Source organism: Cupressus sempervirens, chromosome 1, assembly GCF_028749045.1.
Source record: "Cupressus sempervirens isolate cs-2001-9-10 chromosome 1, ASM2874904v1, whole genome shotgun sequence".
Taxonomy (NCBI): domain Eukaryota; kingdom Viridiplantae; phylum Streptophyta; class Pinopsida; order Cupressales; family Cupressaceae; genus Cupressus; species Cupressus sempervirens.
Window position 1 is genome coordinate 793,093,312 of NC_143118.1, and position 25,764 is coordinate 793,119,075.

At 31.8% G+C, this 25,764-nt stretch overlaps 1 pseudogene; it reads right to left on the reverse strand.

The window, feature by feature from the left end:
• Window positions 1-1,730: 1,730 nt before the first annotated feature.
• LOC149580255 (replication protein A 70 kDa DNA-binding subunit A pseudogene) lies at window positions 1,731-10,376 on the reverse strand (annotated as a pseudogene).
• Window positions 10,377-25,764: the final 15,388 nt, after the last annotated feature.

The window sequence follows — 25,764 nt, forward strand, 5'->3', positions numbered from 1 at the left end:
ATATAAAAATGCAGAGCACGAAGAGTGAATAAGGCACTTGATGCTACACAAGCATTTTTACTAATTTAAATTAAGAAGGTTGAGAATGTGGACTGGTTTGCTAATGCCAACCATATAATAACTGCCTCAGAATCAAGCATTTACCATCCACCTAAGTTTACGTTCATGCAGGCCATAAGGCTCCAACAAACTACAACAAGCACCCATATAGGATATTTAGGATGATGAAGTCAAGTATACAAGAAGAGCTACAAGAAACATTATTTTCATTTCCTCCCTACTGAGTAAACGTTGGTGATGCTGAGTAGCAGTTCTCACCAACTTCTACATGTGTTGCAAAAATTTCTCTGCAAAGTTGTCTCAGACAAACCACTCAACTTATAGTGTGAAGGAGGTGCTTTTGTAGACAACCCCATAGCTAGTAATTTGCTTTGTTCAACCAGTACAAGTTCATGTATCAGGAGAACAGTTCTCGGCCAAAAAATGTTAAAAATTTGGAATGGTAGCCAAAGGATGAGTGATGAAAGCCTCCTCAAAACTGAGATGGATTCTAAAATGTAACTTGTGTCCATTTGAGACAATTCAACCAGTACAAGTTCATGTATTGGGGAACAGTTCTCAGCCAAAAAATGTTAAAAATTTGGAATTGTAGCCGAAGGATGAGTGATGAAAACCTCCTCGAACTGAGATGGATCCTAAAATGTAACCTGTATCCATTTGAGACAATAACAAATGCCAAGCTAAACTGAAAGATTTTAGTGAACAACAAAGCCCACAACTACTTGGAGGAAGGTGTAAGGCTCATAGCCTGTGATGTTGTTTGTTCTCAAATCACTTCTCCAAATGAAAGAAAGCACCATCAACTCAAAAAATGAGGTATCCAACATAATTATGAAAAGTCCAGGATTAACCTTGGTCTATAAGAGAGTACCTTGATAGATACGAAACTTATCCAATTTTTGGATAAGGGAATGAAGTATGCATTGCTTCTTGTAAGATTTGGCTATGAAGGTAGCCACCCAAGATATAGAGGCAATGGAAAGCACGACAACAAAGAAGGAGCTCAAGCTTCCATTGGAATCTAATCCCATGGTGTGCAATAGTGTGCAAAAGCAGAAATTGGATAGCCCATCCAGAGCATCCATTCCTTTTGAATGGGAAGAAAAGTCAGGGAAACCCAAGAACCCATCTTCAGAAGAGAATCCCGAGTATGCCCTTAGATTGCCTCCCATTACACAATCAAAATTGTATCTTCATCATGTAGGTGACCAAAAATCTTCTAGAAAAATGCTAAACAACCAATCGGGGAGATATTATGTTCAACATATAGACTATCATAGCGATATTTTGGATGTTTGTACAAATATAAAGAATACATATCAACACTAAGTTATTATTTATAGATTTTCCTTGCAAGGCAAGGCATCATCCAAAATCATCAGCCAAGTCCCTAAAATCCCTACCTCCATGGAAGCCTACAAGTTCGAATTGGCTAAGGATTTTGCAACTTTTGATCTTGAATCCATATGGGAAGAAGACGAGGAGGAGGAATTGCTTGAACTTTGCAAGAAAACCTATTTGTCTCAAGAATTTCAAGAGACATATACTAGAAGAAGTTATGATTTGGTCTTTCCTGAAACAATTGAGGAGTACATGGAGGGAATTAGTGGCTTTGCTGATGATAGAATTAGTAGTTGGCATCCAATGAACAAAAGGGAGCAGATACACAACTAAGATCCAACTCCTGTATACAATAAACCCCGAAATATGATTGATATAAAAAGCTACATAATATATAAATTCTTGCTCATAATCGAAAGTAAATCTAAACCCTACAAATCTTTATTAAACAAACCCTCGAAGCCTTATACACCTAAAATTATGTACAAATTATTGATGCCCAAAAAATTTATAACTGCAAGTAAATCTGAACCCTACAAATCCCCCGCTAATCAAACTCCCAAAAGCCTTATACACCTAAAAAAATTATAACTTGAAAGTAAAGAACCTCTGGCACTCAAAAGTGAAAACCTACGAATCAAAGATTTTAATGCTGTTGTAAAGCTTGACAAAATTACATCCTTAATCCCTAACTTAATGATTTACCTCCACAAGAAAGAGGAAGACACTGTACAGAAGCAATTAATAACAAAAAATACCAGACTTAAGCATTACCACTCAAGCAATTGTCAACAGAAACAAAAGTAATAAGGACGTTTATTTTAAAAGCAAAAGGAGTGAACTTATAAGAAAATGCCGGAGAGGCAGAGGAAGAAGGGAGAACTTGTTGGGAAGGAGTGAATGAGCAAACTATACGGTTTTCAATTGCATAAACCTCTCTTTTAAAAATGAACCTTATTATAGGTAAACTTTAAGGTGCAGTACTCTTCTATTCATTATGTATTAACAACCATTGATTTTGATCTTGTTGTTTGTACTAAGTAGTGGAATGCAGAATCCAACTATTCGCAAATCAACACATTATTATTATTTCCTATTGTCATAGTTTGGTTCTTGACCAATCGTATTTAATTGATTTAACTACACTACTTGCGATGGGTCATCCATATTCCTACGAATCATTTAATGGAACAAATATTAAGTTGTGGAATGTAGAATCCAACTATTCACTGGTCAGCATATTATTAATATTTTCTATTGTCATAGCTTGGTTCTTGACCAATCATATTCAATTGATTTAACTACACTGATTGTGATGGGTCATCCATATTCTTATGAATCATTTAATGGAACAAAAATTATGCCCTGTCCAAAAATGTATATGTGTAAATAGTGGAATGCAGAATCCAACTATTCGCAAGTCAGCATATTATTATTATTTTCTATTGTCATAGCTTGGTTCTTGACCAATTGTATTCAATTGATTTAATTACACTAATTATGATGAGTCATCCTTATTCCTATGAATCATTTAATTAAACCTTGTGTTACTGACCACATGCCTGTTACTATATAACTTTTGTATCATCTAGAAAATGATCTACTCTTTCATTCAAAACTTATTTCCATAAAATTTGGAGATCTTTCTAATGGAAAACAATTGTTAGCTATAATGTTCTAGCGGCAATAATCATAAACATACTAGAATTACAATAAGCTACCAGTGAAGCTATGTTAGTTTATTGAGTTTGGCTTTACACTCTTTTTCAGGGGAGTTTCTCTAACAATTTGACAAGATCCATGTTTGATTGTATTTTGGTAAACTCCTAAAACATTTTGTGGATTAAATTATAGAAATATGTATGTTAGTTCATTGAGTTTGGCTTTACACTCTTTTTCAGGGGAATTTTTCCAACAATTTGACAAGATCCATGTTTGATTGTATTTTGGTAAGCTCCTAAAATATTTTGTGGATTAAATTATAGAAATTTGAAGGTTACCAAAGTTCATTCTATAGTAGCCAAGCTCATATATTTCAAAAGCTTCAAGACTTTTTCTAACAAGATCCTCTATATTACATGCTTTGGAACTACTTTTGTGCAACACATCATTCTTCAACAATTTGGGTGGTTGGGACAGTTGAGATGGAGATGATAATTTAAGTTCGGTAGGATGGTGACATTGCCTTTGAAATGGTCAAGAAAATGGTGAGTCTGAATCTCTCCCCAAACAACACAAAGAAAACGCATTTACACAAACAAAACTAAACATCAAAAACCTTAATTGCAAACTATACTCAAATTCCCAATATAGTTTTCCACAATAATCAAAAGCCATAGATCAAGCACATTATATTGTTCTAAATTTTATTCGTGCACACAATTATTCTGGTCTAAAATATCTGCACAGATCTTAGCAAAAAAAAACTTAATTCATTTACAAACTTGATTCTACACAATAAATCATAGATCTCAAATTTTGACAAATGGATTTCAAATTTTGAAAGAAAAAATTCAATTCTTTTACAACAAAATCAATTTTACACAATAGATCTAGACAAGCTTCCATAGATAGATTTTATGTCAATATGATGATCACAAAAAATAATACAAATATAACACAATATGTTCTAAACAATAGATTTGGACAAGATTCCATGTAAATATGATGATCACAAAAAACAATACAACTAGAACACAATATAATCTCAAATAAAAAGAGTAGAAAAATCTTTGACATACCTTGTACTCCAATAGAAAGAGACGAAAGCCTTTAGAAATATGAATAAAAAATAATCAACCAATGCTATAAATAAGGAAACAACAATTCTAGAGGATTCCATAATCAATGCTCATATAGGACAAATGTTGACCTAAAAATAATTTATAAGCCACAACTATAAAGAAAAATATCCCCTGACATCCATTTTAAGGAAAATTATGCAATACAACAATAATAAATGACTTTTAAGGAAACTTATGCAATACAACAATAATAAATGACAAGATATGTCATCTCTTTAATTACTGATCATGTTGTATTGTTTTGTTTGTTTGTGTTGATTTGTTAGAAATGGAATATAACTGTAACCGCAACAATAATAAACGACAAGAAATGTCATCTTTATAATTTCTAATCATGTCTTGTTTTGTTTGTCTGTGTTGATTTTTTAGAAATAGAATACAACTATAACCACAATCTATAAATGTTTGACAATATGTATCATTCTTGGTATTCTTAGTATTATTATTATTATTATGATTATTATTATTATTCTTAGTATTGATATCGAAAATTTGGAAAAAGAGAAAAAATAAATTATTTTGTGTGCAAAAAAAAAAATGAAAAACTTTCAAACTCGTGACTATAGCACACATAGACCAATCAAATTTCATGAAAATAAGTTTCACGAAATTTGCAAAAATGTCAAAAAAAAGATGTGTATAGTAGAAAATACATAAAAATAAAAATAAAAGCCTCAACCAATGCTATAAATAAGGAAATAACAATTCTAAATGATTCCACAATCAATGCTTGCACATGACAAATGTTGACCTAAAAATAAATTATAAACCACAACTATAAAGATAAACGACAAGATATGTCATCTCTCTAATTGCTTATCATGTTGTATTGTTTTGCTTGTTTGTGTTGATTTGTTAGAAATGGAATACAACTATAACTACAAGAATAATAAACAACAATAAATGTCTTTATAATTGCTTATCATGTTGTCTTGTTTTGTTTGTTTGTGTTGATTTTTTAGAAATGAAATACAACTATAACAACAATCTATAAATATTTGACAATATGTTTCATTATTATTATTATTATTCTTAGTATTGTTATCTAAAGTTTGGAAAAAGAGAAAAAACAAATTATTTTGTGTGCAAAAAAAAAAAAAAAAAAAAATTTCAAACTCATGACTGTAGCACACATAGGCCAATCAAATTGCATGAAAATAAATTTCAGTAAATTTGCAAAAATGTCAAAAAAAAGATATGTCTATAGTGGAAAATAGATTAAAAATAAATAAAAGCCCCTAATTGGACAAACTAATAAGATCATTCGCTTTTAATGAATGCATAAGTTTCCTGCCATGGCAGGTGTAGACACCTAAAAACTTTTAGAAAATAAAGTATTTTTATTTTTTGAAAAGTCCATGATGACATCATCATTAATTAATTAATTAATTTTTATGCCATTAAATCCCTTTATCTTAATTAAAAATATTTAATTAAAGAATCCCTCCCAAAAATGTTTAAATCTTATTTAAACATTATTTCCTTATTTATTAATTATTTAATTAATAAATTGACCAAAAAACCCAAAATGAATAAAAAATTTATTTTTTGCCCAAAACTTGGCCAAATTCCTTAAGACCACTAACCTCTTCCAAAATCTTCAAATCCTTCTTTAATTTTGATTAAAGGCTAATCCCATCATTTCCTACCCCTAATCCCAACTCAAAATATTTAATTAAGATTAAATATTAATCCTCATGTTTATTAAAAAACTTTTAATAAATATCTCCTCAACCCAAACCCTTGAAATAAATAAAACTTTATTTATTTCCTAAAAATATAATTTATCCTCATCCTAAGAAGTTCTAGACTCTTCTAGAAAGTCTTCATCCTCATCCTAGGAAATTCTAGACTATTCTAGAAAGTCTTTATCCTCATCCAAAGTCTAGACTCTTCTCGAAGATGTCTTTAAACCTAATCCTAATCCCCTCCTAACCTTGTCACATTCTCTAAACATGGGTTAAGACTTACTAACCCAAGCCAGAGTTAACAAATATCTCCTCCTTCACCCACCCTCATTAAATGCCATCCACTTGCCTATCCCTAAGCTGATCCTAAACCATCCTAATCCATCCTCTAATCATTTGCACAAGCCTAAGCAAGCTTAAAACCCTCCTAATCAAGCTCAAGTCGAAATTGCTCTCATCTCCCTCAAAATATCTCAACCATAAAACTTTATGAAGCCCACTAGGCCATAAATGACTCTTCCAAGCCCTTTTATTGCTCTTACAAGTCATTATGAGGGTCTTTATGAAGATTTTATCCCTTGAGCCTCCTTTGTTGACTCATCCTTCCCTTTTCCTCCATCCTCTCACCATGTGACATGTGTCCCTCCTTGATTGGTTGTAAGGAAGCACAATCCATGTGCTCTCCTCTCATGCAATCTAAGCCCTCCATGAGCTTTTTCCCATCCTTGCATCTTAGCCCTCAATCCCTCAAGCCTCTTGCCTATAAATTGGATCCTTCCCCTTTGCAAAATAACACAATCATGAAGTAAAGTCATAATTTCATTTTAAGAAGCCATTTTACATCAAAACCATACACTCACACCCAAATTCCAACTCCATTTGAAGCCCTTTTTGAAGCATAAAGCTTGAGCATACATCCTATCTATTTAGACAAAGCTACTCAACAAGAGAGCTTCTTATTGAGAGAGTCCATTAATGGCTCATATTCTCAATTGAGAGCTCATCTTAGTCTATCTTGAAGTTTATGAATTTTGTTTAGTTTGTAGAAGCTTTATTTAAATTTGGTTTCTATTAGCATACTAACATTGCTCATATGCAGCAGGAACTAATAAGACAAAAGTATAATTGTATGCATTTGTTAAAAAATGTTTATTTAAATCAACCAATATATTTTCATTCTTATTGGATGTTTGTACTTTTAAAAAGGTGACTAATTAATTGTAAAGGTTGATTGAATAATACTTTGAGCTTTAACTGATTTGAGCAATTACATTAGTATCCTATAAATATAAATAATGTCAAAGTTCATAATAATAATAAAAACAATCTTATTTTATAATTTGAAGGGATAAGTTTTAGAAAAAAAAAATGGTCGTTTTATCATCCACAAATTTTAATAATAAATAAGTAAACCATATAATTGTATGCATTTGTTAAAAAATGATTATTTAAAAATTAACTAGTATATGTTCATTCTTATTGGTGGATGCTTTGACTTTAAAAAATGTGACTAATTAATTGTGAATGTTGATTGAATTATACTTTGATATTTAATTGATTTGAATGATTACATTAGTGTCCTTCCAAATGTAAATAATGTCAAAGTTCATAATAATAATAATAATAATTTGTGCTAAAGTTCATTATAATAAATAAGAAGATATAAAATTTACAAAATGGACAAAAACTAAAAGTCAAACTCATGGCTATAGCACACTTCCACCAATAGCATTATAGCATTAGAGATAAACAAATTCAGTTCGAATAAAAAAATTGCAAGATATATTAAAATTATATAGAATAAAAAGTTTGCAAAAAAATAAATGTTGTGATTAGTCAATTAAATTGAAAAGTTACTTTTCATCAATGCAATAGTTTTGTGTAGGAACTAATTAGCATGACTTTTGTAATAACTATTACTACAAATCCAATTTGAATAGTTGCATTACAAGAAACGAATTAGCTAATGACACTTGTCAGCTATTGTTTGAATTATGACACCTAAGTATGTAAGAATTTGCTATTGGTGGAGAATAACAATTAATGTTTTGTCTTTTATGTGAAATATTTTTTGGTAAACGGAAAGTGCTTGGCTTGAAGCAACCCCATCTCTTCATGGACTATGCCTTTTATTGGATTATTTAAAAAAATTAATATAGATAAAAGTATTTTGGGTGGCTTTATCATTAGCCCGCTTTCCTTAGACTTAATTTATTAGTTTTTATTATAAAAAAAATTTTAATGCAAATTTTAAAATATATTTTTACATATTAGTTTTTATTTTTTATTAATTCATATTTATTTTTTTGAGGTTTAAATATTTTTTAATTGAAAAAAATAAAATAAAATTCTAATTTTTTTCTTGCCTTTCTACTAGCATATCTAAAATCTTAATTAATTTTTTTTAATAAATTAAGTTGAGAGATATCTAATTTCAAGATATCTAAAGTTCACAAATATAAATAGTTCATCAAATTATGTATTAAAAAAGTAAGAACATTGTAAATAAACAAAAACTAAGGTCACTAAAATTTTCAATTACACAAATTTATTTCTACGATATACATCAAATGCATAACATCCAACATTTTTGGATGATATGAAGGTTCTATTGTTCAAAATTTGGATGTGCTAACTTGCACATATCCAAGTATTTTATTTGAAATATTTGAAAATATTTTTAGCCAGAGGCAAATAGATAGAAACAAATAAACAAAGTAGAACCTAGAACTCAATAATTGAATCTGTTAGAGTAATAAAGTACCTTCTTATTAATTAAATCATATTGATTTAATTATCAAGTCACTTATTATCTATATTCTACTTAAGCTAAACTTTAGGCATCTAATATTTAATTCTTTTATTAATTATTATGATGCAGCCTAGCTTAGATTCATGTTAGGGTTTTGATCTCCTTAATAAGGATTGATCTCTATTTGTAATAATTCATTCACTTTTGATAATAGCAATTTATCTTTTTGCTCATTAAAAATGTCTCATCTATGGATCTAAGAATTCCAACCTTCATAGCTTTTGCTTCTCTATTTCTGTGACAGGTGTTTGCATGCAGGTGATTCTTAGGAGTTGTGGGGTTGAGTTTTCATCAACTTCAACATAATCTAATAATAGTTTTCTTTCAGATGCATGGTCAAACTTTTCTACTTTTATGATAGAACACTTAACCCTTTGTTCATCATTGTAAGTCTCTTCTTTCATGTTGACTTTAAGTATGAATTTATTGAAAATGACTTTTCGTATGATTTCTCCTAGTTTGACATCATCTTGTTCTTCATCCTTCAATATTTTCAATTCCTTTGTTGTAGCACCCATAATCTCTTTTGTTGCTTTCCCAAAAATAGTAACCCAAGTGAAAGTTGTGTGATCTTATACTATACATTGAAGCATGTATATGTAATCACATTCAAAAAAACTCTTATCACATCTTTGACAATACTAATTAACATTTCCATCATCGTTCACCTTCTTTTTGCATTTGCTATCTTCAAATTTTAAGGGGCAAGCTACATAATAGAAATTATCCACCTTTATAAAATATAGGACAACTTTTATCACACCCCAACAAGGTGCATCAGATCTACCAAGTCCCTAATCATTAACTTGTGAAACATTTTTAGATTGTCCAACAAATTTTATTTTATTTGTAATAGAAGGGGAAGCAAGACCTTTCCCTTCTGTATCAAACTAGGATCTCAATGATGTGCCTTCAGAAGATCTGGATTTATAAAAAGATGGGTTGTGCTAATTGTCCCTATAGATTTTCCTCCAAAATAACTGATGTGTCCAACCTATAAAGCAAGAATAGGAAAAATTTCTAAGTCACATAGGTTTTGGATTTGTTGACCTTCTTTATTGCAAAAGTTACCCCACATTGTGAACTCCACTGTGAAATCTGACTTGTCTTTCAATTAAAGAGTTCTTTTTTGAGTTTGTGCGCCATTCTTTTTTAATACAAAATTTGATGAATCAACTGTTAAAACAACACCAATGATATCAACTATAGAATTGCTTTCCATGGCATCGATTTCACTTATGGATATAAAGTTGAAATTTTGTTTAGGCATAAAAATGTCTTCCTCCAAACACAACTCAACTATGCAATTACTATGTAGTAGAATTTCCCAATGATTCTTCAAATGTTTTAAAAAAATTGTGCGGGTTTAAGGCTCCCTTTTGAGATTGAAAATATTTTCCCAATCTCTATGTAATCATAAAATTTATCTACAACATCACTGAAACATGTAACTCTTATTTCCCCACCATCAAAGTCAACCAAATCGAGACTAAAGACTTTTCCATCTCCTCTTGCATTACTAAACTAACAAAGATGAGTTTTTGTAGTAACTCTAGCCTTGATTATCCATACACTACTATAAGGATGCAATGTTGCAATAGGAATGATTTTAGCAATAACTTTATTTCTTGCAACATTTAGTTGATCACATGAATTGTTGGTAAAGTCCATATTTGCATTAGCATAACATAAAAAAAACAATAATCAATGTAGTAACGTTAAGAATCATGAAACACAATGAGATTTATGGCAAAAAAATTTACTAGAAAATTATCTTTGAAAAACATAAAATATTACTATATAGATAACACAAAATATTTAATTTTTATTAAAATGAATACATATTATATTATTCCCACTTAATGATGTCTACTTGTTTAATTGTGGTTGAAAAATTCCATCATCATTATTTTACAAAACGTAACTATATAAGTAAAAAGAAAATGATTACAAACAAAAGTACCATTTCAAGTTATTGATTACAAGATATTAAATACAATTCATATAAAAATGATTTAACTTAAAAAAATCAAAATCAAAACTAAACTTGTCATATTTTTAAAAGATAAATATAACTATATTAAATCAATAAATTACATGTAGCTTTTAAAGAAAAAGTAAATTTAATGTTTCTAAAATTCAATTAAATATTTGTAACACTTTCACTAAACAATTATCTTTCTAAAAAATAGAAAATCAATTAACCATACTAGTAAAAAAAAACTAATAATAATATTGGTTTGAGTAAAATAACAAAATATAAAAAATAATCTTCTTACAAAATCTACTATGACTATTTTTAATTTATAGTAAATAAATGAATTGTAATTTCTTTTATAACATTAAAAGAATAGATTGAACAAAACTATAAATTTGCAAAACAAACTAATGTACAAGCTACAATTAACTTATTAGCATGAATGTTGATGGCATTCTTTTGGGGAGTATCCTGAGCATTGCTAGAACAGTTGGGGAAATTGTTAGCATGATTGACATGTTGCATTCATGATTGTGTTTGTCATTGATGTCAACATAGTATTGTTTATGTAAAGACTAGCAAAGTAGAAGATAAAGAATGAGGTCATACGGACTGTGTATTAATGATGAGGTCAAGCACAATTGAGGATATGTTTTACAATGTGTCTTGATGACATGGACAAGTGCATGTGTAGAAAGTTGAAGACATGTGAAAGTTATTTGTGAATTACACAAGATAGTGTGCAGACAGAGTACCTTAGAAGTGGTTTCTGGTGTTTAGATTGTATCTCCTAACATTGATAGAATCGTAATGAATGAAGTTAGATAGTGACAATAGATAGCCTGAGGATGATGTCAACAAGCACCCAAGGTCTGAGGTCGTACGTGTGAAATATTATAATTATTGTGAGCCAACAGTGTTTTGTAATTGTGTAAAGATGTAATGCATTGTAATATCTTAATGAGGTCCAATTATAATTAATTCGGAAAGCCTCAAGGCCAACTTGGAATTATTTTGAGGATATGGTATAAAGGAAGGTTATTTTCCTTAAGATGAAGTGTGCAAATGTTTATAAGTGTGAATTGTATAAGTGATATGCAAAGTTGGTAAATGCGAGTAAGCAATCAAAGGGATCAATATGATGCAAATTTGAAGATCTAGTATTGATATTTGAAAGGTATTTGGTGTGGTATTGGAATAATAAGAGGACATAGCAAGAGTTTGAGTTGTGAAGATCAATTTAATTTCTATTATTCTGAAAGGAATAACACAAAGGCCAGTTGGATAGTGAGTTTGGTGGTCTTGCCCTTGAAGCTGTTTGGACAATGGGTCTATCTGCATTCTACAACTTCTAACAGGGATTCAAAGTCTCTTAACAAGGACTAATATGTACTAAATACAATTCATTGACTCCTAGTAGAGTCCATCCTCTTACAAGGAACTTTTATATTAGTACATCATTTTGTGGGTACCATCCCCACTAGGGTTTTCCCTTTGATCATGGTTTTCCCTAGTTAACATATCTAGTATTATTGTGTATGTGTATCCTCTTATGGTTGTTGATTATATTATTCACATTTTTAAGGCTTAATAAAGTTGATAAAATTTATATTGATTTGATAACTTATCACCCCCCTCCCCCCTCTAAGTTGTCTTGGTGGACTTTACTTTCTAACAATTGGTATTAGGGCATCAGGTACTTGAAGGAAAATCTTAACAATTTAAAGAAATCAATGATGTGTCATTTCAAAAAAGAAAATCCTAAGTTTGATGGAGTTAACTATGACAATTGAAAAGAAAAGATGAAGACACATTTGCTATGCATGGGTCTAGGATATTGGTTGATGGAAAAGAATAGAAAGAATATTGTGGAAGAAAGTAAACTTGAGTAATGCAATAAAGCTGAAGGAGATCTCTTTTGTGTAACATGCTTGCCAAAGAATCTTTTTTGTCATCTCTTCCTGAAAATGAATATAGTTAGATAAAATCCTTAGCTTTATCTCATGAAATTTGGAAAGCTTTGGAATATACTTTTGAAGGTGATAAGCATGCTAAGAGATTGCAAAATTGGATATGTTTGTTTCAAGAGGCTAATATGATGGAAGATGAATGTGTAATAAGTTATATTGGTAGAATATTAGAAATTGTTATAGGAATCAAGTTTTGTAATGGATCTAAAGATGAAGATGAGATCATATGGAAGATCTTGAAAACCTTGACACTACCATTCAATAAGACAACAAAAATGATTGAACAAGTGATACCTTGTACTAAGAAATTCACTACAGAGACACTTCTTGGAAGATTGGAAGCATCTAGAGTGAGCTTGAAATAGGCTAGAGATTTTCCTAGAGTGGAAACCACTTTTAATGCATTGAGTGTTTGACCTTCCTTGTAAAGAAGTGCAAGAACTAGTGGAGATTATGCTAGTAGTAGCATATCCATATCTAAGGAAGAAAAAAGGATTGAAGAAGGAATTGCCTTGCTTGTAAGAAGAGAACTAGATGGTAAAAAATCTTTAAGTGTTGGACTTGTGATGAATTTGGTCATTATGCTTCTAAGTGTCCTAAAAGAGTGAAAAGTACACACACAAAATTCAAGTCTTGAAGGACTAGAGATTTTCTGTATACAAATGAAGATGATGAGTCTGATGAGAGAGTTCAAAGTGAAAGTGATGATGAATTAGGATTTGTAGCGATAAAAGAAGAAAATCCTAAAATAGAAGTTAGAGAAGAGAAAGCCCCAGTGTCACAGGTTGAAAAAAAAATTGATTGGATCATAGACAATGGTTGTTCACACTATATGACTGGTGACATGAATAAGTTTATTAAGTGTAATAGTCATGATGAAGGAATTGTTAGAGTTGGTAACAATGAGGCTTGTGATATCAAGGGAATGGGATCTATTACTCTTGATGGGAAAAATAACATATATGATATTTACTTTGTTGATGGATTAAAGCACAACCTATTGAGTGTTGGATAGTTGATTGATAAGGGATATAAGTTATAATTAATAGAAAAAGAGAAAAAAGGTACAAGATCCAAAGGTAATGTTTTTTAGTTGAACCCTACAGAGATGACATGTTTGATTGCAAAAGTTGATAATAGTTGGTTGTGGCATAAAAGGTTTTGTCATATAGATTTTGATAATATTTTGAAGGCAAGAAGTATATTTGTTGTTAGAGATTTACCAAAAATTGTTAAGCCTACTAATGTTATGTGCAAGGAATGTGTTATGGCTAAGCAAAAGAAAAGCTCATTTCCTAGCAAGAAGTTCACTACAATAGTGAAATTAGAGATTGTTCATACAGATCTGAGTGGTCCCACTAAAAAAGGAGGATTCTATGGTGAAAGGTACTTCATGATTATTGTTGATGACTTTACTAGAATGATGTGGGTAGAATTCCTTAAAGTGAAGTCTAAAGCATTTGAGAAGTTTAAGTTGTTTAAGAATAGAGTTGAGAATCAGTTTGGATTGAAGATTAAATATTTAAGATCTGATAGAGGTGGAGAATTTACCTCGAATAAGTCTAACACCTTTTGTGAAGTAAATGACATTAAGAGACAACTATCAACTCTGAAGACTCCTCAACAGAATGCAAATGCTAGGAGAAGAAATACGCCTATAACAGAAGCAATGAGAGCTATGATGGTTGAAAATGACGTATCAATTTTTTTTTGGAGAGAAGCAATCAATACAATAGTATATACAATGAATAGAGTGCATATCAGAAAAGGTATGAACAAGACACCCTATGAACTATGGTTTGTAAATGTTATATCAAGAGAGATGAAAACATTGGTAAGTTTGATGCAAGAAGAGATGAAGGTATGTTCCTTGTTTATTCATTGAAAAGAAAAACATATAGATATTTTAATCAGAGAACTAAGATTATTATTGAGAGCACAAATGTAAAAGTGGACAAGAAGTTTGGAGTTGAAGAGAGAATGCTTGATTATAATTTTGATGTTGAATCTAAGTTAATCCTAAGCCTATTATTCAATAAAATGTTGAAACTTTCTTTGAGTCTAGCAAAGATTTGCAAAATGGAATTCAAGTTGTGAAATAGAGAGAAGAACCAAGATTTGAACTTAAAGAAGAAGCAAGAATTGAAATAGTAACGCCTAGTGAGAATTTGAAAAAGAATCACCCTGTTAATTATATTATTGGAAGCAAAGTAAAAGAAGTTATGACAAGAAACATAGTACATGAAAAATTATGTTTGATTTCTCAAATTGAACCAAAGAGTGCAGATGACAAGGATAATCATTAGATTCAAGAAATAAAGGAAGAACTAGATCAAATTGTGAAGAATCAGACATGGGAATTGGTCCCTAGACCTAAAGATAAGAATGTTATAGGAACTAAGTGGGTTTTCAGAAACAAGATGAATGAACAAGGTGAGGTTGCAAGAAATAAAACAAGATTGGCATGTAAAGGATATTCGCAACAAGAAGGTATAGACTATGAAGGTACATTTGCACCTATTGCCAGAATTGAAGCAATAAGGATGTTTTTGGCTTATAGAGCAAGTGATAAATTCAAAGTGTATTAGATGGATGTGAAGTTAGTATTTTTAAATGGAAAACTTGAAGAAGTCTACATTGAGTAGCGTGAATGATTTCCTTTGACAAGAGAAGAAGACATGGTATGCAAGTTGAAGAAAGTGTTATCTGGAATAAAGAAAGCACTAGAACCTAGTATGCGAGGTTGGACAAGTATTTGGAAAAGTTGGGCTTTGCTGAAGATACTGTATATAGTAACTTATATTTGAAAGAAATTGAGAACGGTTTGTTGATTATTGTGATTTTTTTTTATGCCATAATCTTTGGAGGTAATGAAAAAGTAGGTGACAAATTTGTTGATGAAATGAAGAATGAATTTGAGATGAGTATGTTTGGTGAGATAAAATACTTTTTAGGTTTACACATTGTGTAGAACAATGATGAAATTTTCCTATTATAGACTAAGTATTTGAAAGACTTGTTGAAGAGATTTGGCTTGGAAATTTGTAATCCTATTGGTACACCTATGATAATAGGTCACAAGTTATCTAGCAAAGATGAGACCCTATAGTTGAGAAGAAGAAGTATATATCCATGATTGGAGGTTTGCAATATCTAACTCACACCAAACCAAATATAGAAAATTTAGTTGCTATAGTAGCAAGATTTCAAGCAGACCCTAAGGAATCACACTATGTAGTAATAAATAAAATATTTAGATATTTGAAGGGTACACCTAACTTTGGATTGTGATATGATAGATCAAATGACTTTACTCTATGTACATATACTGATGCAGATTGAGAAGGAAATGTGGATGAAGGAAAGAGAAAAACTGGTGGAGCATTTTTCCTTGGAGGAAGATTGGTTTATTGGATGAGCAACAATATTGTATTTTATAGAGTACTACAGAAGCAAATTATGTAGTAGCAACAAACAATTGCAATCAGAACATGTGGATGAAACTAATGCTGAAGGATATTGGGATATAGTTTTTAGAACCTATTATCATGCATTGTGATAACACAAGTACAATGAGTACATCTAAGTACATATCTATTAAGTATCATGCTCCAAGAGAGAAAGTTGCAGAAAAAGAAATCATATTAGAGTATGTTAATACAAAAGAGCAAATTGTAGATATTTTTACAAAGCCTTTGACTAAGGATACATTTGAATATTTGTGAGATATGCTTGGGCTTATGCACATACCTACTTTAGAATAGATGATGTAGGTATTGCATCAGTCTAGTGGTACATCACATTATTATTTATCTATAATGAATGCTAAAACTTCTTGTATAGGGGAGTATTTGTGGTTGAGTAGAGTTACTAAGGACTCTTGGTAGCTGCTATGAAATAATGTCTTTGGACACTTCAACTAGTTGAAGACTTTGAAAAATTGATTGACATAATTAATGCCTTTATCATTGATGTCAATGGGAGAGAGATTGCATGAAAAACATCTCCTATGAATGGGGGAGAGCGTGAGATGGCAGAGAGATGTAATGAAGGAAGATTATCACATTGAGTTATATCAATGGGGGAGAAGTGTGAACAACTAATATCATCCAGGTAAGCATGATGAAGCACAGATGAAGATTTATTCTTGTAATTTTCAGATTTGATTCATGAAGAGGATTTGAAAAGATGGGAGCAACAACAACAATAAAAAAGTTGGTTTTGGTATTCTTGGAACTCATATGTTTTTCATCTATTTTTTCATCAATGTAAAGGGGGGTATTTTAGCATAAATGTTGATGGTATTCCTTTAGGGGAGTATCCTAAGCATTGCTATAATAGTTAGGGAGATTGTTAGCATGATTAACATGTTGCATTCATGACTGTGTTTTTCTTTGATGTTGGCATAGTATTGTTTCTATAAAGACTGTCAAAGTAGCAGATAGAGAACGAGATCATACAAAATGTGTATTAATAATCAAGTCAAGCTTAGTTGAGAATTTTTTCTATAGTGTGTCATGATGACGTGGACAAGTGTGCATGTAAAAAGTCAAAGACACGTGAAACCTATTTGTGTATTACAGAAGATAGTCTGCATGCATACATAGTATCTAAGAAGTGGTTTTTGGTATTTGTATTGTATTTCCTAATAGGGATAGAATTATGATGAGAAAAGTTAGATAATGACAATAGATATCTTGATGATGACATCAATGAGTGTGTGAGATTGTAAAAAGTTGTAATTATTGTGAGTTCACAATATTTTGTACTTGTGAAAAGTTGTAATGAATTGTAATATCTTATGAGATTTTATTATAATTAATTAGAAAAGCCTCAAGGACAACTCAAAGAACTATTTTCAAGATATGGTATAATGGAAGGTTATTTTCCTTGTGATTACCTGTGAAAATGTGTATAAGCATGAATTTTGTAATGATATGTGAAGTTGGTAAATGTGAGTAAGAAATTAAAGGGATCATTGTGATGTGAATTTCAAGATCTAGTATTGAGATTTGAAAGGTATTTGGTGCAACATTGGCACAGTAACAGGACAAAGGAAGAGTACGAATTATGAAGATTAATTTCATTTCTATTATTCTAAAATGAATAATATAGAGGACAATTAGAGAATGACTTTGGTGGTCATGCCCCTGAAGCTTTTTAGATAGCGGGTTCATATGCCTTCGACAACTCCTAAATTCCTAATAGGGTTGGAATCTCCTAATAGGGATACAAAATCTCCTAACATGGACTAATATATACTAAATGTAATTAATTGGCTCCTAATAGAGTCCATCCTCTTACAAGAAACTTTTATATTAGTACATCATTTTGTGGGTAACATCACCGCCGAGGTTTTCCCTCTGATCAAGGGTTTCCCTAGATAACATATATGGTGTTATTGTTGGATACAATTGTTCAATTATGTGTTGTCTTTGATGTTACACAAATTTCATATTAGTTATCAGACAGAGTCTACCTAGCTTAGTTGGTTAGCAAAGCAAAAGACAGAGTCTACCGAGCTCAGTCGGTTAGTAAAGCAAAAGACATAGTCTATCAAGCTCAGATGGTCAACAAAGTGAATTATAGAGTCTACCAAGTGTTCCTGAATACTACACTATGAGGATAGTTTCTATCAATCTCACTCGAGCATCAAAGGATTCTATGACAAAGGTTAGTGTTAACCGAGCTCCCAAGGTTAACAAAGAAAATTTAATGTTTACTAAGCTCACAAGGTTAGCGAAGGAAAGTTAGTGTTTACCAAGTTCACTTGGTCTCCAAAGGATTTTGTAGAGTTCATAGTGTTTACTGAGCTTCACTTGGTCAACGCTGAAATTCATTTCTAGAGCAGTGTTTATCAAGCAAGGTCGGCCAATGAAGGATTTCATTGTTTTGGGAAATAAAGTTTAATTGTTTCATGTAATGTTTGTAGCTGACTGATGTATTGTTTATTGGTAAATGTAAATTGTAAATGAGATGACTTGACAATTTGTAATGTATAAATAAAAGGTCAAGTTGTGGATTCTAAAGTATGAATGAATGGATGTACGAATGAGTGAACAAGTGAGTTGAATGTGTGAACGAATTTTGAAGAAGGATTAGATATCTTTGAGGAGCAGCAAAGGTGTATTTGATCAGTGAGGATCTAGTGAAGCAAAAAAGAGATCTATATTAGAAAAGTTCAATTGCACCTCATTCAAGTCAAACATTGTTACTTTCTCACAATTGTAGTAGTGAATTCTTAATTTCTTAATAGAGTTGGTCTAGCAACCATTTTTGTAAATCCTCTAACAAGGTGGACAATTCTACTGAATTGTTCTAAAGTCCTCTAACAAGGCCACTCCTATCAAGGTGTTTAAATCTTCTAACAGGGTCACACCTAACAATGTGTTTTGTAACCTTTAATAGGGTTGGCTCCTAACAGGGCTCACATGAGAAGAGTGAAAATTGGTAGCTAGTTACTTGGTGGTTTTTTCCATATTGGGTTTCCACATTAAATTTGATGTCTCTTGTGTTGATATTATTTCTTTTATGCATGCATGTTAAATTTCTATGAATGCTTAAGATCAGTAATAAGTTAACATTTGCTGAGTTACAACATTTTTTCTATGTGACTACTGAGTGACAACAGTAACTAAGTTTTTAAGACATCTAAGGGATTTATGGATTTGTTTTTGTGGTAACTAATTCACCCCCTACCCACCCCCCTCAGTTACTCCATCTATATTTCCAAAAATTGGTATTAGAGCTCTTGGTGCTTGCAGAAAGGATTTCAAAGATCTAAGCTAAAGATCAGGATGTCTTACAAGAGGGAAATTCAAAGGCTTAACAAGGATAACTTTTCAACATGGCAATGTCTCATGAGACTCCATCTGGCTTCCATTGGAGATTCAAGATTGAAATATCTTGATCAAGCATATGTAACTTTTTCTGGCACATTATCTACTAATGACATTGTTGAGAAGAAGACTCATAACACCATGATGATAGACATTGCATCTACCCTAAGCTATGAAGAATTTGATAATGCCAAGGATTGCACAACTACCTTTGAAATGTGGAAAAAGCTAAAATATATCCATGGAGGTGATGATAATGTGAGAAGAGCCAAAGTAGAAAGTTTATGAGGACAATTTGATCAGATGAAGATGAGAGAGGATGAAAACATTGCTAAATATGTTGAAAGAGTCAAAGTAGTTGTCAGTGCTATCAAGGCTTCTGGAGGAGACATTGAGGAGGAAAAAATTGTAAGTAAAGTTCTTAGAACATTACTTCCTATTTATGCAATTTGATTTTCTACAATTCAAAAAAGAAGATGTGAAACAAATCATAAGATAAATTTAGAGGCCATAGTAGGAAGATTGACTACATTTGAGCTAGATAACTATGACAACTATGTTCTAGCTTCGAAGAACATTGAATCATCATTTGAGGCCAAGCTTTCACTCAAAGATAAAGGCAAGAAGATAAAGGATTCTTAGTCAAAAAGTGAAGGAGAATCATAACAGAGCTCAAATAGTGATCTTGAGGTGGTTGAAGCTCTACTAGCAAGAAAATATTCTAGAGGTAGAGGGAAATACAAAGGTAAGGTTCCTCTAATCTATTTTTCATGTGAAGAAATTAGACATATTGCTGCTAGGTGCCCAAATAAGTAGAACAAGGATGAGAAGAAAGGTCACAAGTGCATTGGCAAGAAAGACTTCAAATCATTCAAGGAAAAAGGTAAGAAAACATGTTTCATGGCTAAGGATTCTAATGATTCTGATGAAGAAGAAGATGCAATTGTTTACATTTCTATGAAAGATGAATCTAATAATGATGAGGAAGATAAAATGGCACTTATCTCTCATGTGAGAAAAAGTGTTACATGGATTATAGATAGTGGTTGCTCTCATCATATGACTAGTGATAAAACTAAGTTTGAACATTTTGAACACTATGATGGTGGTAGTGTGAGGTTTGGTACTAATGAACCTTGTTTCATAAAAGGAAGAGGAAGAATCTCACTAACCAAAGAGCTTGTTTGTGATAATGGATATTGGGTAGAAGGACTAAAACACAATCTATTGAGTGTGGCACAGCTACTCAATAATGGATTCAAAGTGGAATTCATGCATGGAAAAGAAAGACTGTTGGATGACAAAGGAAAGCTGATTGGATCTGACATTCAAACAAAAGATAACTTGTTCTATCTTGAACTTGGTGAATGTTCATGCTTTATTGCTCAAGTTGAAGAAATTTGGTTATGGCATAGAAGGTTGTGTCATGTGAACTTTGATAATCTGGTGAAAATAAGAAAATTCAAAAAAGGAAGAGGCATTCCTAGTATAAAGAAACCTGAGGTTGGTCTATGCAAGAATTTTCAGATTGGTAAGATGGGAAAAACTAGCTTTATAAGTAAGAACTATCAATCTAAAGAAGTTTTAGAAATTGTGCATATTGATTTGTGTGGACCCATTGGAATTGAAAGCTATACTGGAGAAAAGTTCTTCATTCTTTTTGTTGATGATTACTCAAGAATGATGACTGTCATGTATCTAAGAGAGAAATCAGAAGCTTTTGAAAAGTTCAAATGGTATTTGGCTAGAGTAGAAAAGGAAACAGGCAAAAGACTGAAATTTTTGAGGTTAGACAGAGGTGGTGAATTCATCTCCCATGAGTTTAATAACTTTTGCATTGAAAATGGAATCAAAAGATAGGTATCAGCCCCTGGAACTCCTGAGCAAAATGGAATAGCTGAAAGAAGGAACATATCTATCATGGAGTTTGCAAGAACTTTAATGATTGAAAAGAACATTGCCATCAAATACTGGAAGGAAGCTATCAACACTACAATTCATACCTTGAACCAAGTATAGCTAAAAAAGGACTCATTCAAAACCCCCTATGAGTTATGGTATAGTGGTATGGCTATAAACCCAATATAAGTTACCTAAAAGTATTTAGAAGCAAACGTTACATTTTTAAAGAATCTAGAAAAGGTAAATTTGATGTGAAAGGTGATGAAGGCATATTTTTGGGATATTCTTGCAAGAGTAAAGCATATAGATGTTTGAATTTGTCTACTCACAAAGTCATAGAAAGTGCACATGTGAAAGTTGATGAGTTTGTAGAAAGGACTGAAGAAGAAAGAAAAAAGGAACCAAAAGATTATAGGAGATTTGTTTTTATTAAACCTGATACAGTGCCAAATACATCTATCAATCAAGAATCTTCTACTCTCGAGCCTTTAGTAATCGAGTTGCAAGAAGTTCAAACTGAGCTACAGGAACCCGAGTCACTTTCAGATGCTATTGAGCCAATTCCTACCGAGTTTGAAGGACTCGAGCAATAGCCAGATCAGCCAGAACAACCAAAACTTGAAGTTGAAGTGCAAGAGGATGACAATGCAATTCATTCAAAAGGCAAGGAACTTGTATTAGCCAAGTATGTCAGGAGACATCATGCACTAGATTAGATTATTGAAAAAAAATATGAAGGTATTATGACAAGAAGTAAGCTAAAAGGTACTTGTTTACTTGTTAATTTTGAACCTAGAAGTGTCAAAGATGCATTAGCAAATGAAAGTTGGATTGAGGCTATGAATGAAGGGATAGAGTAGATAGAGAAGAACAAAACATTGACTCTTGTACCCAGGCCTAAAGATAAAAATGTGATTGGAACTAAGTGGGTATTCAAAAATAAGTTGAATGAAGATGGTAAAGTGTCAAGGAACAAAGCTAGAGTGGTATGTAAAGGCTACCCTCAAGAAGAAGGAATAGACTATGGAGAGACTTTTGCTCCTGTTGCAAGATTAGAAGGTGTCAGGACCTTACTTGCATATGCTACATACAAAGGATTCAAGGTTTATCAGATGGATGTCAAATTTGTATTTCTTAATGGTATACTAGAAGAAGAAGTCTAAATTGAGCAGCCTGAATATTTTGTTGATCTAGACAAGAAGGACATGGTCTACAAATTACACAAAGCATTGTATGGTATGAAACAAGCCCCTAGAGCATGGTATGAAAGATTGCATAGTTATCTTATTTATTTTGGTTTTCAAAAAATTAATGATAACAGTAGCTTGTATATCAAGGAAGGACTAGATAATAAGATTGTTTTGGCAGAAATATTTGTGGATGATAATTTGTTTATAGGAAATGATCATCTATGAAATTTTTTTCAGAGCAAATGAACAAGGAATTTGAGATGTCAATGTTTGGTGAGATCAAATTCTTTCTTGGTCTTCAAATTCAGAAAAATAAGAATGGTATCTATATTACTCAGTCAAAATACAACAAGGAGATACTGAAAAAGTTTGGTATAGAGGATTGCATACCAGTTGGGACTCCTATGTGCACTAGTCTAAAGCTTAGCAAGGATGATGAATCAAAGAAGGTAGATCAGGCATTATATAGATCAATGAATGGAAAGTTGTAGTATGTAGTTCATACAAGGCCAGATATTGCTCTTGCAGTTGGTATTGCAGCAATATTTTCAGCAAAACTAAGAGAAAATCACATGATGGCAATCAAAAAGATCATGAGATACTTGAAAGACACTAAAGATTATGGATTATGGTACAAATTTGGTCGTAATTTGAATTTGAAAGTGTTTACTAATGCAGATTGGGCAGGAAACATTAACGACAAAAAAAGTACAAGTGGAGGTGCTTTCTTTCTTGGAAAAAGGTTGGTTTCTTGGACAAGTAAAAAGAAAAATTGTACATCCCAATCTATAGCAGAAGCAGAGTATGTTGCAGCAGCAGTAAACTATTCTAATATTGTTTGGTTCAAGCAATTATTGGAAGGCATGAAGGTGGGAATCAAAGAACTAGTTGTTATGTTTTGTGACAATACAAGTGCAATTAACATATCTAAAAATCTAGTGATGCACTAAAAAACCAAGCACATTGTAATAAAGTATCACTTTGTTAGAGAATTAGTGCAAGATAAGGAGATCAGATTGCAATATGTCCATACAAAGTTACAAATTGCTGACATATTCACCAAGCCTTTACCTAAGGATGCATTCTTGTATCTAAGAGGTAAGTTAGGGGTCATTCCCCTATCTGAAGCTCACTAAAATAAAGTTTTAATGATGCATCAATAGGTACCAAGTTGAAGATCTTTCAATTGATGCAACATAATCATGAGAACACTGCATATGAATCAGTACATCAGGTACATTACTACTAATTTGGTTTGTGTTGTCTTTGGCATGTGTTGTCAAAGAGGGAGAGTATACTATCATATTTTTCTAAGATTTGAATTTTTTTGTGGAGAGTTTGTTGTTTATGTAATTTCTTCACAGAGGGAGATTACTGTATTTAAGAAGTTTGTAGAATATAATCTAAGAGGGAGAAATGTTTAGAAAAAGACTTATTTTCAAATTTTATTCTGCTATGACATGTTGTGTTGCCATCAATGTCAAAGAGGGAGATTGTTGGATATAATTTTTCAATTGCATGTTGTCTTTGATGTTACACAAATGTCATATTAGTTATCAGATAGAGTCTACCAAGCTTAGTTGGTTAGCAAAGCAAAAGATAGTCTACTGAGCTTAGATGGTTAGCAAAGTGAATTACAGAGTGTACCAAGCATTCTTGAATACTACACTGTGAGGACAGTTTCTACCAAGCTCACTCGAGCGTCAAAGGATTCTGTGACAAAGGATAGTGTTAATCGAGCTCCTAAGGTTAACAAAGAAAAGTTAGTGTCTACCAAGCTCACAAGGTTAGCAAAGGAAAGTTAGTGTTTACCGAGTTCACTTGGTCTCTAAAGGATTTGCAGTGTTTACCAAGCTTCATTTGGTCAACACTGGAAATCATTTTTGGAGTAGTGTTTACCGAGCAGGGTTGACCAATGAAGGGTTTCATTGTTTTGGGAAATAAAGTTTAATTGTTTCATGTAATGTTTGTAGTTGATTGATGTATTGTTTATTGGTAAATGTAAATTGTAAATGAGTTGACTTGACAATTTGTAATGTATAAATAAAAGGTCAAGTTGTGGATTCTAAAGTATGAATGAATAGATGTATGAATGAGTGAGCATGCGAGTTGAATGTGTGAGCGGATTTTGAAGAAGGATCAGATATCCTTGAGGAGAAACAAAGGTATATTTGATCAATGAGGATCTAGTGAAGCAGAACTGAGATCTGTATCAGCAAAGTTTAGTTGCATCTCATTCAGGTCAATCATTGTTACTTTCTCACAATTGTAGTAGTGAATTCGAAATCTCTTAATAGAGTTGGTTTAGTAGCCATTTTTTAAAATCCTCTAACAAGGTGGACAGTTCTATTGAATTGTTCTAAAGTCCTCTAGTAAGGCCACTCCTAGCAGGGTGTTTAAATCCTCTAATAGGGTCATGCCTAATTGTGTGTTTTGTAACCTTTAACATGGTTGGCTCCTAATAGGGCTCACTTTAGAAGAGTGAAAATTGGTAGCTAGTTACTTGGTCATTTTTACCATAGTGGGTTTCCACGTTAAATCTAGTGTCTCTTGTGTTGATATTATTTCTTTTATGTATGCATGTTAAATTTTTGTGAATGCTTAAGATAAGTAATAAGTTAACATCTACCAAGTTACATCATTTTTTCTGTGTGGCTATCGAGTGACAATAGTAACTAAGTTTTTAAGACATTTAAGGGATCTGTGGATTTTTTTTTGTGGTAACTGATTCACCCTCCCTCTCAGTTACTCCATCTATATTTCCAATAGTTATTTGTTGACATTTATTCAAGTTTTTTATTAGTGACAACACTTATTCAGATTTTGTATGGCTACCGAGCTTATTAAATAGTCTATAGTGTTTACCATGCATTTCTGTAGCCACCAAAAAATACAGTTACTACCAAGCATTTCAGTGGTTATCTAGTGAATTCAATTAGTATGAAGTCTAACAGTTCAACCCAATTATTCCAATGGTTACCAAGCTGTGCAGTTTCTATCGAGCTAGTAGTTCATGTAAAGTGAAGCTAGTGTTAACCAAGCTATATGAAGATTAGTGTTTACTGAGTGCAATAATGGTAAACAAGTAATTCAATTTATACTGAGTTACACAGTATCTACTAAGTCACTAGTACAGACCGAGTTCAAGACTATGTTGAAGTGACTAGTATGGACCAAGCT